The 13,457-nt window shown below is 41.2% G+C and overlaps 1 protein-coding gene across 1 annotated transcript in view; it reads right to left on the reverse strand.

Moving 5' to 3' along the window:
* The window catches only part of LOC134530510 (mucin-2-like), a 113,747-nt gene that overhangs the window by 49,979 nt on the left and 50,311 nt on the right, over nt 1–13,457 (reverse strand). The gene's annotated exons all lie outside the window — the stretch shown is intronic.

A 13,457-nucleotide genomic window follows, 5' to 3' on the forward strand; every position in this document is an offset into this window, starting at 1 on the left:
ACCCGTGCCTTACCAGGCAATCGAACCAAGACCACAATTGCATCAAATGTCAGGGTGCATACAACTGTATCACAGCGGTCTAATGGATTGTAATTACCAGGGACGTTGGTATAAACAAGTAATTATAAATTATATACGCAATATTCTTCTACGCGTGGGTTCGGTTCCTCTTGTATTAAATGTCGAATGCTTGAGTGGCAGTTTTAAATATGGTTCGAGTTATTATAACAATGGGAATATCGAACCACGTCTACTCTAGGACAGAGAAGGCTAGCCAGAAGCGGAAAAAAAAACTGCGCGAATTTCTTGCGCCGCTAGTGGTCGGTTACGAGTTACGACCGTTCATCATACGAATGTTTTTTTTTGAAAGGTCTAGCTTAGCTCCTGGTGAAATGGATCATGCTGAGGTTAGGGACGTCGGCAGAAAAACGAGCAGAAACGTCGTGATTGTTCCCAGGCCAGCAACGCACCGCAGTTGGCACCCCTGGCCGGCTCATCGCGCCTGCGCCTCACGTCCGCCATCTTGCCGCGGCCATTGGCCATTCCGCGCGCCTCGCCCCGCCGCGCGGCAGACATCACAACTCTCACGCCACACTTCTCGTCCGCCCCGAATAGCAAAGTTGCCGTCCGCCAACACCTTCCTCCGAGGTACATTTCTCCAGGATTAGGCACCGCCATCTTGGATTTTTTGTCATCTTCTTGCTTTAATTCTAATTTTTTTAAAATCTTAGAGGCTTTATTGCAAGCGGTAACAAAATATTCCAAATTGCAAGATGGCGAGGAATAATCACCCTTAAGGAGGGATGTTGATTTTCTTTTTTTCCTCGTCATTACTATTATTTTAGGGCTGTTTCCCCTCACTTGTTGTTCTCTCACTAATATTTCCAACAGATATTCACTAAGTGTAATATCATGGTTGTCAAAATCGCGCACGTGATGATAAACACGAACAACGGCGCGTCGTTTTACACCCATTATATTCTACTTTAAGGCTCATTTACACGAGGCCAGTAGCTGGCGACAGTAGCTGGATCCAGAACACAGGCCAGTGAGCTGTCCCAGCTAGTGATTCCAGTGCACGTCTACACGTTTCCAGTTGTAGTAGCAGAACAATATGGCGCCATGTCGTGTTAAAAGTGCTCTTCGCTGCGGTGTACGTTGTATTGCGAATATACTGATTGAAGAATTAGAGGTAATAATACATAACCAGAAAAATAAGAGGCGCAGATTGTGGGTTAAAGAGTGGATTCGTAGGCGCAACAGTTTAGGGGCATCGGAGGCACTTCTACGTGAACTTGCTGACGAGGACCCCAACATGTATACGAACCATTTGAGGATGACTGAAAACAATTTCGAATGGCTTCTGGGGCAAGTCAAACATGTTATTCAAAAAGAAGACACTTTGATGAGACCAGCGCTTCCTGCAAGAACGAAACTGCAAATTACATTACGATATTTAGCAACTGGAGACAGTTTGGCATCGTTGCAGTATTTGTACAGAGTGCCCAAATGTTCTATATCTCTGTTTCTTCCAGAAGTTCTGGACGCTGTTTTCACAGCACTGAAAGACTACATACAGGTAAGAAACATCATGTAATTAGTTTTACACACAATGAACACATCAATTGGCAACATTTTATTAGTTACAAACCGTAGTAACTCATAAACGTACATTATATCATAAAGTTAAAAAGTTAAAAAGAAATACCCATGAATAACTTGTATACAAAGATGAAACAATAATAACATACAATAAACTAATAATTACACTGAAGGTGCAATATGCTACAGATTTGTATATGTTTTTTCTGTTGTAAAAGACATGTCGGATTCATCTGAAATGCTTGCTACAGCTTGCTGCAAAATGTCAGTATAATCGCTACTTGAATGGGGAGAACTTGCTGTTGGACGAGAAGATGATGTGTTAGGCATAGTAGTTTGCCTCTCAGTTGCAGCAAGCATGCGGTGTTTCATTAGAACATGTTGCAGTTCCAGCTGGCAGTTCAGAGCTGACTGTAATGGCAATTTTTTTAGATTACAGGCAACTAACTTGCCAAAACAATCAAATTCGTCCTCTTCTTTGTTTATGTCATCGGTTATTTTTCGTAAATCTTGGAGAGCTGTTGACACGGCTGTCACACTTGATGGCGTCTTTCGTTTTTGTCCCCTCCCTTGTGGTCGTGACGGCCCACCGGATCTGTTGGAATTTGTGATAGATGTTGCAACATCGCTTATATTGTGTTGTCTTCCCAGGCCTTCTTCATCCGAGTCTTGTGTCATCTCATCTGCTGTTTGAGTATTTGTAGCCTGAAACAATGTTTTGATTTTAGGAGGAATCATCTCAGCATGTTAAGCAAAGCAAAAACAGCTTTGTCTGGATGTAGGCTAGACATATTGGTATTATATAGATAACTGTATAAATATTGCTAACTAATTTGTATTTCCAACAAAAAATAACGCTCGTTTAAGTAATAGTAAAGTTATATGTAGATATAAAAATAATTTATAATATTTGAAACACATCCACTCTCCCAGGCAGGTCTATTAATACATTGCTCAGCACAATATTACTTATATTTCATATACATAATATTTTTTTTTGTGAAAAATAACACGTAAATTCGAATTCGGGAATTTTATGTTTACTGTATTGCGGAGCCAAACACTATTAAATATACTCGTTGTAATAAATCCTTATATAATTGTATGAATGGTAAAAGCGTGACACCTTTGCCATGTATTTTATTCTTTCTTGCAGGTTCCCGATAGAGAAGAAGCTTGGAAAACAATTCAGAAGGGATTTGAAGAAAAGTGGAATTTTCCTGGATGTATTGGAGCTGTAGACTGTAAGCACGTAGTAGTTCGAAATCCGCCGCACAGTGGTTCCGACTTCTACAATTATAAATCAACATTCAGTATCATATTGTTTGCAGTTGTTGACAGTAACTATAGCTTCAGTTACATAAATGTTGGAGCAAATGGTCGGATGAATGATGCAAACATTTTCCGACATAGTGATTTGTACACTGCTTTGGAGAAAAACGATTTAAATATCCCGCCAGGCGGAGTCTTTGTAGCGGATGATGCGTTTCCACTTAGAGTTGACATAATGAAGCCATATGCAAGAAGTGGCACTCTAACTGTGACACAGCGTATTTTTAATTACAGACTTTCCCGTGCCCGGCGCATTGTAGAGAATGCGTTCGGAATTCTAGTTTCCAAATTTAGAATATTTGAAAGACCTATAAATGTTCAGCTCAGTACAGCCGACCGCATTGTAAAAGCCACATGTGCTCTGCACAACTGGCTTCGCATAAACAGTTAAAACTACATAACACATGATACAGTTGACGCTGAAGACCATGAACGAGGCTCTATTGTACCTGGTACATGGCGTCTGGTTCCTCGTGCAACAGGACTAATAAACTACAGTGAACGCCAAACAGGAAATCGGTTCAAAAATGAAGCAAAACTAATACGTGACAGATATGCACAGTACTTCTGTAACGAGGGGGCTGTTCCTTGGCAGCTGAAAATGATTTAATTATGTAAATATGAAAGACCTTGTGTTTACACTATTTGTAATGTTCTTAAAATAACTAAGTAGTCTACACCTGAACTGAGTCTCAAATAAAGTGACTTTTATTGCAGCTCAATGGGATACTAAACATTATTCTTAGGATCCTTTATGTTTACATTTTTGCTTATCTGATAATTATTACATATTTTACACAATCATCTTAAAAATAATATTTCCTATTACTTTTCTTCTTGCATTGAACGTACAAAAAACACAATTACTTACCATACTTGAAGAGGTTGTCCGCAATGTCACAACTTGACGAAGAAACGAATCTGCCTTGGAAAACCACACAAGTTGCGGCTTATAAACATCCTCCAAACCAGCTCCAGATTTCTTTGACGCTCGAATTTTCTCCACTTCTTGGCTGTATGTGGATCGAAGAGCCTTTATCTTGTTTTTTATATCCTGCTCTGTTGCTGCGACTAGCGTATTTTCTACCATGTATTTGATGGCTTTTTCCCTTGCCCCACGATTTTTGTAGCTTTCACTTTGCGTATTCCACAAACATTCCTGCGATTCATACAATTCTAACAATGTAATAATATCTTTACCGCTCCACTTTGCCATATTTCTAGCTTGACAGTACACTGGGCAGTGCTCCAGGACGTGTTTACACGAAGCCAGTTGTTGCGATTCCGGGAATTTTGCGTTCCAGTGGGTCATCCGCATGCCAGTAGCTGACTCGTCGAGTCAGCTACTGGAACACATTTTTACTGGCGCCAGTACTGGCGCCAGTTACTGGTGGTGGCCGTCTACACGTTTCCAGTTTCTTTCCAGTCCACTGGATCCAGCTACTGTTGCCAGCTACTGGCCTCGTGTAAATGAGCCTTTAGTGAATATATGTTGAAAATATTAGTGATAGAACAAAAAATGTAAGGAAGATACCGTTTAGATATTTCAGGAAGGGTTCTTAAGTAATTATACTGACAGGAAAAAAAAAGCAATGGCGTTACGTCCAGACACGGAGTCCGTCCTTCTGACGGTATGGAACTAGGTGCATGTTCGTTCTTGTGGCGGAATGATCGAGAGCGCGACACTTGCCAATTCATCTGCGGCGGCATTGCATCGGACCGCAAGGTTCATCAACAACATTTTCTCATTGGCGAAGACAGGTGTCGTCGACCACGTGATGATGAGAAGAGCCGTTGAGAATATTGACCACGGTGTGCCCGAAATCCGATATGAATTCAAAATTCCTTTAGACTGAACCATAGGCGTACCTACAGGAGGGGGGGGGGGCAGGTGGGCCATGGCCCCCCCCTAATGTAATCACTCAGATCGGCATTTTCTCTAATGCGTTCGTTAATATTCGTATATTCCTGGCACTGTGACACTCAAACTGTTTTTCAGTGTTGCAGCGTGCTAATTAACAATATTTTTAAACATTTTATCGTTCTGGAAATACAGCCGCCTTAGTTTATTTAAAACACGAGGTAATGGCCAAGCAAAAAAAATATTTTAAGAGGTTTATTAAAGTTCTGTTGTCTGAATTGCTGTGTTTGCATTCACTAAAAAGAAGTTCATTTCAAGGTATATCTGGACCAAGATATTGGAAAATTCGAGGGGGGGAAATGTGTAAGTACCCTTTAAACATTGTCTATGGAAAAAAAAAAAAACATATTTTCAAGATTGTTAGAATTATACGGATATAAATATTAACTAGTAAACATATCTCGTTGATACTGCACAAAAATATAAACACGGCAATGAGTGAATGTATTTAGGCTATTTAACATTCTAAATTCAGCTTCTGATTTAAGAATTTAGCAGCCCCCCCCCCCCCCCCCTAATGGAAATGTCTGGGCACGCCTATGGACTGAACTGAAATGTGTTCTCAGCAGAAAGCGACGCGACAACGCGTGGTCGACCCGCTGTCCTCGGTGTGTCGCGAGCGAGCGACGAGGGACGCCGCGACGGGGCGGCGCGGCGGAACCCCAGACAGCAGACGCGGCCGGCAGATGGGGCGATAAGGCCCGTCGCGGAGTCGCACTGCCGGGCGAGAGAACCACACAGCTTCAGGAGAAACCACTGCTCCCGCTGCCGGAGCGGGGTCCGCCTACGGGAAGTCTTTAAGAACACGCCGAGGGTGGATGAGCAGTCCTGTTCCGGTATTTCCATATTAAACTGTATATTTAAAATAATGAAATGGGCTAAAAACACGTATTTTTTTCAGAGTAAATTTAAACATGAAACGTCCGGTACAGACTCTTGGAAGTACCTAAAGGACTTGCATTTCACCTTTATCTTCATTTTCCCACCATACAAAGTAACTGTAACCACTCTAATCTCATAGTTGTCCTGTCCCATGCACGACGAGAAGACTGTGCGCCAGTCCAGACCCTAGAAGCACTAACAGCTGGGCGCCCCTTCACAACGCTGTGGTTTTACAGCCGGTAGGATATGTGGAGACGATGACTAATAGAGCGTAACGAAAAAGTGCAACGCTCGGAAGTTAGCGGAGGGGCAAGAGGGAGAGAGGGGAATATCGAATAAAGTAGAGTCAGACAATTGTAGGATTCTTTGCAAGTTTTTTTATCGTCGTTTTTGTCACAACTGTCAACTTTAGTGTTTATTAGTTTTATCGTTCGCGCGAATGTTTGAATATTTAGAAGTAATTGAAGCGTGAAGTTTCACTGCTAGCGCGCGTTGCGGCCTTGCACCCATTTGTTTTCCTTCATGTAATCATTTGATAATTATGTTTTGAAAATGGCGAAGACATTATTAAAAACAAATATTCTTTGAACAAGGTATCGTTTAGATTTTTTTACTACAGAAATTTATAGATATTATTTTTTTGAAAATGTCGCACCACGAAAACTTAAGCTGGAAGGCGCTTTTAGCTTTATAGCAAACAATAATACATTAAGACTAGAGTTAAAGTATCTCCATATAGTTTTACTTCATAAAAGGAAGGTTTGGCGTAAAAGAGGTTGTACCCACGTTGAGATTTTACAACTGGGTCTGAGAATGTCTGATATGTCAGATGAAAAAAGAAAAAAAAAACATTATTATTAGGGTCGTTAAATATCTAGAAAAATCTAAGTGTAAATATTAATTTCATAAACAAATACTGGGGTGAGTTTTAATGGGTAGAAACCTCAAGAACAATCTAGAAGCAATCCATAAATGCTAATGACGGGGGTAGTTGTTCCGCTTCTGCACGGGCCAGGGATATAACCAGTGCCCCATTCTTTCGGTAATAGTCAAACAAACAACTGAGCCAAAAATTTAATCAAGCAATATTTTCTGGGCTAGAGCACGAGGATAGACTTTATTGCTGATGAGATTAACAAAAAAAAAGACGTGTCCGAAACAGCGCAACGCACGGCGGAACGATCTCGGCAGGCCGCTACGCGTAGGGGCGGCCGTGTTTTGTTCCGCACTGCTGCCAACCTCCCTCTCTCCCGACAACAAGCCGAAATGTCCCTCGCCCAAACCGACCAGATCCCGCGGGTGCTGGGAGGGGGTCGTTACTCATCTGTTCTCCGTCCATTGTCGCCGATGTGAATGGCCCATAACTCAGATTGGGGCACGAAACTCTAACAGCCTCGCAAAAAAAAAATAATGGGAAGGGGGAGATTAGAACGAACACGTCAGTACCCAGCGGTTCTGGGGAAATTAATTGTTCTTTCGTCGTGCAAGAGCGTGGTAAGCGACGGTGAGTTTCACATTATAACAGCTTTTTAGCATTTTAACCACTATTATCGATCATTTACACTGCTTTTTTTTGTCATAACGTAGTTGGATTTAAAAATTGTACTTCAAGAGTGAATGTACTGGTGAAACGCAGAACAATTTTATCTCTGGATGACAAACGAAGAAGCTTCAACTATGCCCAAAGGCCATCAATGCAGTTTCAACAGATTCTCAGTCAAACGTCACAAATTTGCAGTTGTTTTGACATTCAGCTTACATTTAGAGACTAAAATTTTATGAAATAAGATTGTTAGCTTAGTTTGCAATATAGCATTAATTAATTAGCATTCTGGTATTGAAACAATAGTACTAATAGCAACGTAAAGAAGACCATATATTAAAATAACTCTTGTATAAATAAGTTCAGTAAAACACCAGTTGTGCTGTTTTGGATCTACAATTTTTTTTCATCCTGGTGGCATGATTACACCTTTGAAGAAATAGCTACCAAATCAAGAAATACAGGTTGACTGTCATTTATGAATTCTAGTTGTAGGCCTACAGTTGAACATTACATGTCGGTTTAACAGTTAAACGTTGCTAACCTAAAAAAAAGCTATAAGAAGCGCCTGATTCCTTGTTGTGTAATATAAAACACAAAATAAGAATAATCACGTCAAAACATTTTTAAAACTCTGCCGAAATTATCGCCACTACCTTCCCAATACCTTCCTGCTTCACTGGCTATCAAGCTTGGTTAATTCACTTCAACCGAGTATCACTGAAGTGGATCTGAGAGAACCTCCTTTCTAATTCACGAGTGTTAGTATGGACGTGTGCGGAAACGGTAAAATAAGGGGAAATACAAGCAGAGTTTCAAAATATTCTAAGATAACCACGTGCAGACGATATTTAATCCCCCAGAGTATTCGCCAGCTATAAGGCACCACACAAGAAACTACTTCATTGGAAGGAAACGCTAAATATGAAAGTGAAACTCATAAGCTCTCCCTGGCGCAATGTGAAAAAAAATGTTAAACCGTAGTTAATTTCAGCGGGATTATTTTATATTCATTTTCGGAAGAGGAGAGTAAGGACGAGGAGCCGCAAACATTTCGGCTCTGCGTGTGCGAACGTAATCGGACTTGTGCCGTTTGTCTGTATGGAGGAGGATTAGCAGATTACTTTACTAATGACGCTGTCCTTTAGAAGGGGGATTAAGTCCATAGACAAAGCTATATATATTCCCAGTCCCCTCGGACTTAAAAGCGGCGCAAATGGGGATGCCACGATATTTTACAGTAAAGCCGTAGGCACGCTTTGGGCGGATTCCCTCTCCCACTTTTAACGCTTTGAAAAGTAAAGAGAATACACCTTTCAGATGTACGCACTGTGAGGCGAGTTCAGATTAAACATGTTCGAGGTGTGTAGCCATCGGAGGGGTAAGAATCCAAAGATGGAAGAGAAAATAACTAGAAAGAGTCAGCCTTGCAAATAAAAGTTGTATGGTAACAGAACAACCTGGGTTGTGTGCAGTATTCCTGCTCGAGCGGCTAATCGCTTGGCAAAGGTGCTGCGCGGGTTGCCGTCTTCCTCGGCTTCTGGGTGGTAAAATAGGTACGTCCCAGCTGTCTCGACGAAGTCAGGGCTGGATTTAGGATTTCCTTCGCCCGGGGCACAAATTGTGATTACCCTCCTCCCCCCAACTTTATGTAAGATTGTGTGCGTGCAATGTGTGTGTGTGTGTGTGTGCGTGGTTATTTACAATGTCTTGAGATAGACTGACGCCTTTTGAAAATTACACTTTAATATTAAAGTGTTTAGTTTTTAATGTATTGCACTGTAGTTTACATATTATTTTATTTCTAAGTAATTCTGTTTTATTTCTTTATTGTCCAGTGTTTTCCAGTGTGAAATTAGAACAGCATTAGAGGCATTGAATAGCATTGAAAAACTAGTATTTATTATTATTAATTAATAATATATAATTTAGTTATTTAAATGTGAGCTGTTCTTTTGATTTATAATATAATATGTCAGACTTTCAAATAATATTAAAATTAGATTTTATGTTTGTATTTATCAGTAAACGTAATTAAATATATTCCTGTATTGTTGCATGTAAGACGAGATCGTGAGTGCCTCAACGAGTGAATAAATATACAAATAAATAATTATTCACGCGAGTTACACGCCTGCAACGGGTTCTTCGATTGCATCTGTGGCTTGGACCTTCGTGGCGCGAGTCGGGAAAGTAAGTACGAAGTCCTAATTAAGAAACGACCTCCCAGTGGTCAATAGCGCGGCGCCTTGCCCGCTCTCTTGCCTTCTTCCCGTGCAGTTATTTCGTCTTATTCCTTGAGATGTTTTCCGTGAATTATGGTAACAACCCGCTTCCGGAACCACTTGCTGTTACCAGAAGGAGGAAAAAATAACACAATTCGAAGTTCAGAAAAAAAGACGACGTATTCTTTTAGTACATTCAAGGTTAATGATAAAAGCACTCGTGGTTCGCGGTTAGTAAAAATACGAAAGGGAAAGACTAAAATGTTTTCTCATTTACTAGACCTGCGAAATCGGCTTTATTATTTGTAGACAGGCTATAATGCTTCCCATTAGGTAAATATTTATGTCGTAGTTTTCATTATATCATGGTCAGTTAGACACGCCCTGTACGACAAGACGCCAATGAGAAAATTATAAAATTAATTTGAACCAGCCATATGCAATCCGAACTGAAGAAATCATGTAGCAGACATTGACTTTTTTAATGTGCGAAATGCGGAGGCTCATAATGTGGGTTATGGGGTCTTTAATAGTATTACATAAGGTTTTTGAGAACATTTTACTCGAGGATGGAGTAATCCCCGTTGTATAAGGATGCGGACGTGCGTTTAGTATAACATCCGTCGTAATGATTGTGTGTAATCGAACCAGTGACCTCCTAAATAGCAACCACCGTGGCCGAATTAAACGGCTCCATGTTCGAAACCCAGCTGAGCTTCTCGTGCGCTAACTTTTATATTTTTTAATTTTATTTCCGGCGGTGAGCCACTATCGGACCATCCTCCCGTCAAGCAGAGGCGTCATCGAGTCCCATAACCACCAGCCAGACAGAAGAACAGCAGGGCCAGACGAACGAGGCACTGATATGGGCGGTTTTCTCCCCGCATTGTGGACCGGATGTGGAACAACAACTAACATTGTAAACCCGAACGAAAGATTGATGATAAATAAGCGAAATCAGTAACCGGGGAAAAAAGAAAAACAAACATTCACGAGCGTTTGCTGACTTGCCAAATCAGTGGAACTCATCCGAGAATCTGTGCTTGATGCGGCGGAATTTACAGTAAACCAAACAGGAAATCGCTGTGAATTTAATTGTATTTTTTTTAATGTCGAAAAATTAACTGTTTTAACAGATTTGAAGTCACGTATTTTTTTTTGTGACGTGGAGCAGTTTCTGGTATTTCAAACGCACTGTCTGTATCAAGACTTCAAATGCATTTGAATGTCCCGCTCCACGGACTACGCACAGTGGAGTGGCGCTGTTGGTGGCGCGCTTGGGGAAACGGTGGTCACGTGCGGTGAACCAATACCTACGTCGTGGGACGCGCCAGGGGTGGCGGTCGTCGCAGAAGTCGGCTCGTCTGGGTGGTCTGGTTTCAACTTGCCTCCATATCGACATGGCGGGAGAGTGGGTGGGGGGGGGGGGCTGTGTGTGATCTCTATGTGCGAGGCGTCGCGGCGCCCGGAGACGCCCACGTCCCATTCCTGGCCGTTCGCTCGCGGGCTGCGTGCTGCGATGCCCGAGCGCGCCCATCTGCATGTGCTGCTCCCCATGGGAAGTCGCCCGGGGGCGACGCATTGGCAAAGTGTTGCGGCCGTGCGGCGCATGCGCAGACGGTGATCCGGCGCGGCGGGGGGAAGCCTACAACTCACGTAGTTTCGGTTCCCTGCAAGGATTTCCGAAGATTTCCGAAGTTTTGCGTTTTGGTATTAACGCCACTTCAGCCGCTAAATCAGAAGTTTCCAATGAAAACAAGCATGTTGTGACTGACCTAAATTAACCTAACCTTCGAATTTTTTTAATTTCAATTTTTGAGATGAATCCGAAGTTGCACGAACGTGGTAGGGAACCGAAACTACGTGAGTTGTAGGCTAAAGCGCGGCGGGGCCCGGGTCCCTGGCGGGAAGCCTATGATTCACTCGTTCTTATGGACGTACCCAAATACTCACGTTGGCAAGCCTTCTTTTCACAGACGAGAGAGCCAAACCCGAAGTTCCCCGAAGTTTATGCTTGCATTTTTTTTTTGTATCACAACAGGCGTATTTATTTGGGGGAAACCGTTTACATGATTTCACAGTATCTTTAATGTAGCTATCCTAACCAAATAAACCGTCCACAATGTTTTAAAGCATTTATAATGTAGCTAACCTAACCTAATTGACCATTAGTTATCATGAGTTGTATATTTATTTACAATAAACAAAAAAAAACCGAAGTTGCACGATCGGGAGTTTAGCTCTCTCGTCTGTTGAAAGAAGGCTTGCCAACGTGAGTATTCGGGTATGTCCAGAAGGACGAGTGAATCGTAGGCTTCCCGTCCCTGGCAGCACGCACACGCACACACACACACACACACCAGAAGTCACACATCTCCCCGACCGCGAGGCTGCCTAGCAGCCAAGGACCTTTCGGCACCTTCAAGAAAATGTTACACCCATGTTTACGAACATAATTATTTTAGTATAAGCAAAATAAAAGAAGACCATGCGCCGCGTTTCCCTATAATAACCTGTATTTTGAAAATTTGTAAACAAATGTGTGTTAGGAAACCACAGCCCACAGAAAGTACTATAGTTCTAATGTTAACACAAAACAAACAATGCGATACTCGTGCATGGCGCCATAATAACTAGTAAAGAATAATATTAACTCTTGGTACAATGAATTTATCTGTGTAGGTTTAAATAAAAAATACCACGCTTTTGTCTTCCGCAAGGAAAAAAAATTCTAATTTATGCTAACCATACTTTAACCGACATTTGCCACTTGATTTTACTGTTCGTAAATAAAAGTATGCCGTTATTTCAGTTAATAACGTTACTTCAGTTACTTTCACGTGGAGTTGCTAATATTAATTGCCGAACATATTTTTAAGCTTATAAATATATTTCTCCCAGAAATTAAAATCTTTGTTTGATCATCGAGAAACTCCCTGCTGACCGATGACCTGCTAATAATTTCTTTGAACGCAGGATGCGGGAAGGATATGGTTGTCATTTTGCATGGCGTCAGTAAACTTGATTTAATGCATTTTTTTGGACAAATGCCATTGCATTTTTGCACTGTTTGTCATGGAAAAATTCCAAAAACCAAAAAATAAATAAATACAAAATATGAAGATAAAAAATTTACAGAAAACAGGACTGAATCAGCTGATGTTGGATAAACGGAACCAACCATAGTACTTGTTTATCTTCATCGTTGTGTATATATGTTTGCTGCGTTGTCCAGGTTTGTTGTCTGCCTGCATTTAACCTGTCTCGTCGTTGTCAGCCCACTGTGTTCTTCTGTGTTGTATTATTTTTTCCATGACCAAGTTCCTTCAACGGAATTCTTGCGCTGTATGATATTTCTATATTGAACAATTTTTGTCCGTGCTGTCTTCGTTGTGTTGTCCATAATACTTGTTTAGTTTCATCGCTGGTTCCGTTTGTCCGATATCAGCTGATTCAGTCTTGTTTTTCTCTGATTATTTTATCTTCATATTTTATTTATTTATTTTTTTGTTTTTCGGAATTTTTCCATAACAAGCAGTGCAAAACTGCAATGGTGCGTGTCCAAAAAACTGCATTAAATAAGAATTTACCATTGCATGAATCATTTTAAGAACGTGTCAGTAAACTGGTTCTAAGCTGAACACTTGTACCAAGTGCAAGTCGTTAAAGGTCAACGACATAGAAATTTAAAAGGTTATCGAATAGCCTATAACACTAACTATAAAAGGTATTTACGAGTCCAGAGGATTAAATTTTTACTGCCTGTGACGTTTATATTTGAGTCAGTCAGGAAAATTAAACCAGTAAGTATCCAACTTTACAGGCCAATTCTACACCCTCGCCAATCTCAACCACATGCTACCTCCTCGGTCAAAACCCGCCGGTTGTCTGCTCGCTTGCGACGATAATTGGCTAATTACTCTCCCTCTTTTCTCCTTCTCTAATTAAGCAA

Source organism: Bacillus rossius, chromosome 3 (assembly GCF_032445375.1).
Source record: "Bacillus rossius redtenbacheri isolate Brsri chromosome 3, Brsri_v3, whole genome shotgun sequence".
NCBI lineage: Eukaryota > Metazoa > Arthropoda > Insecta > Phasmatodea > Bacillidae > Bacillus > Bacillus rossius.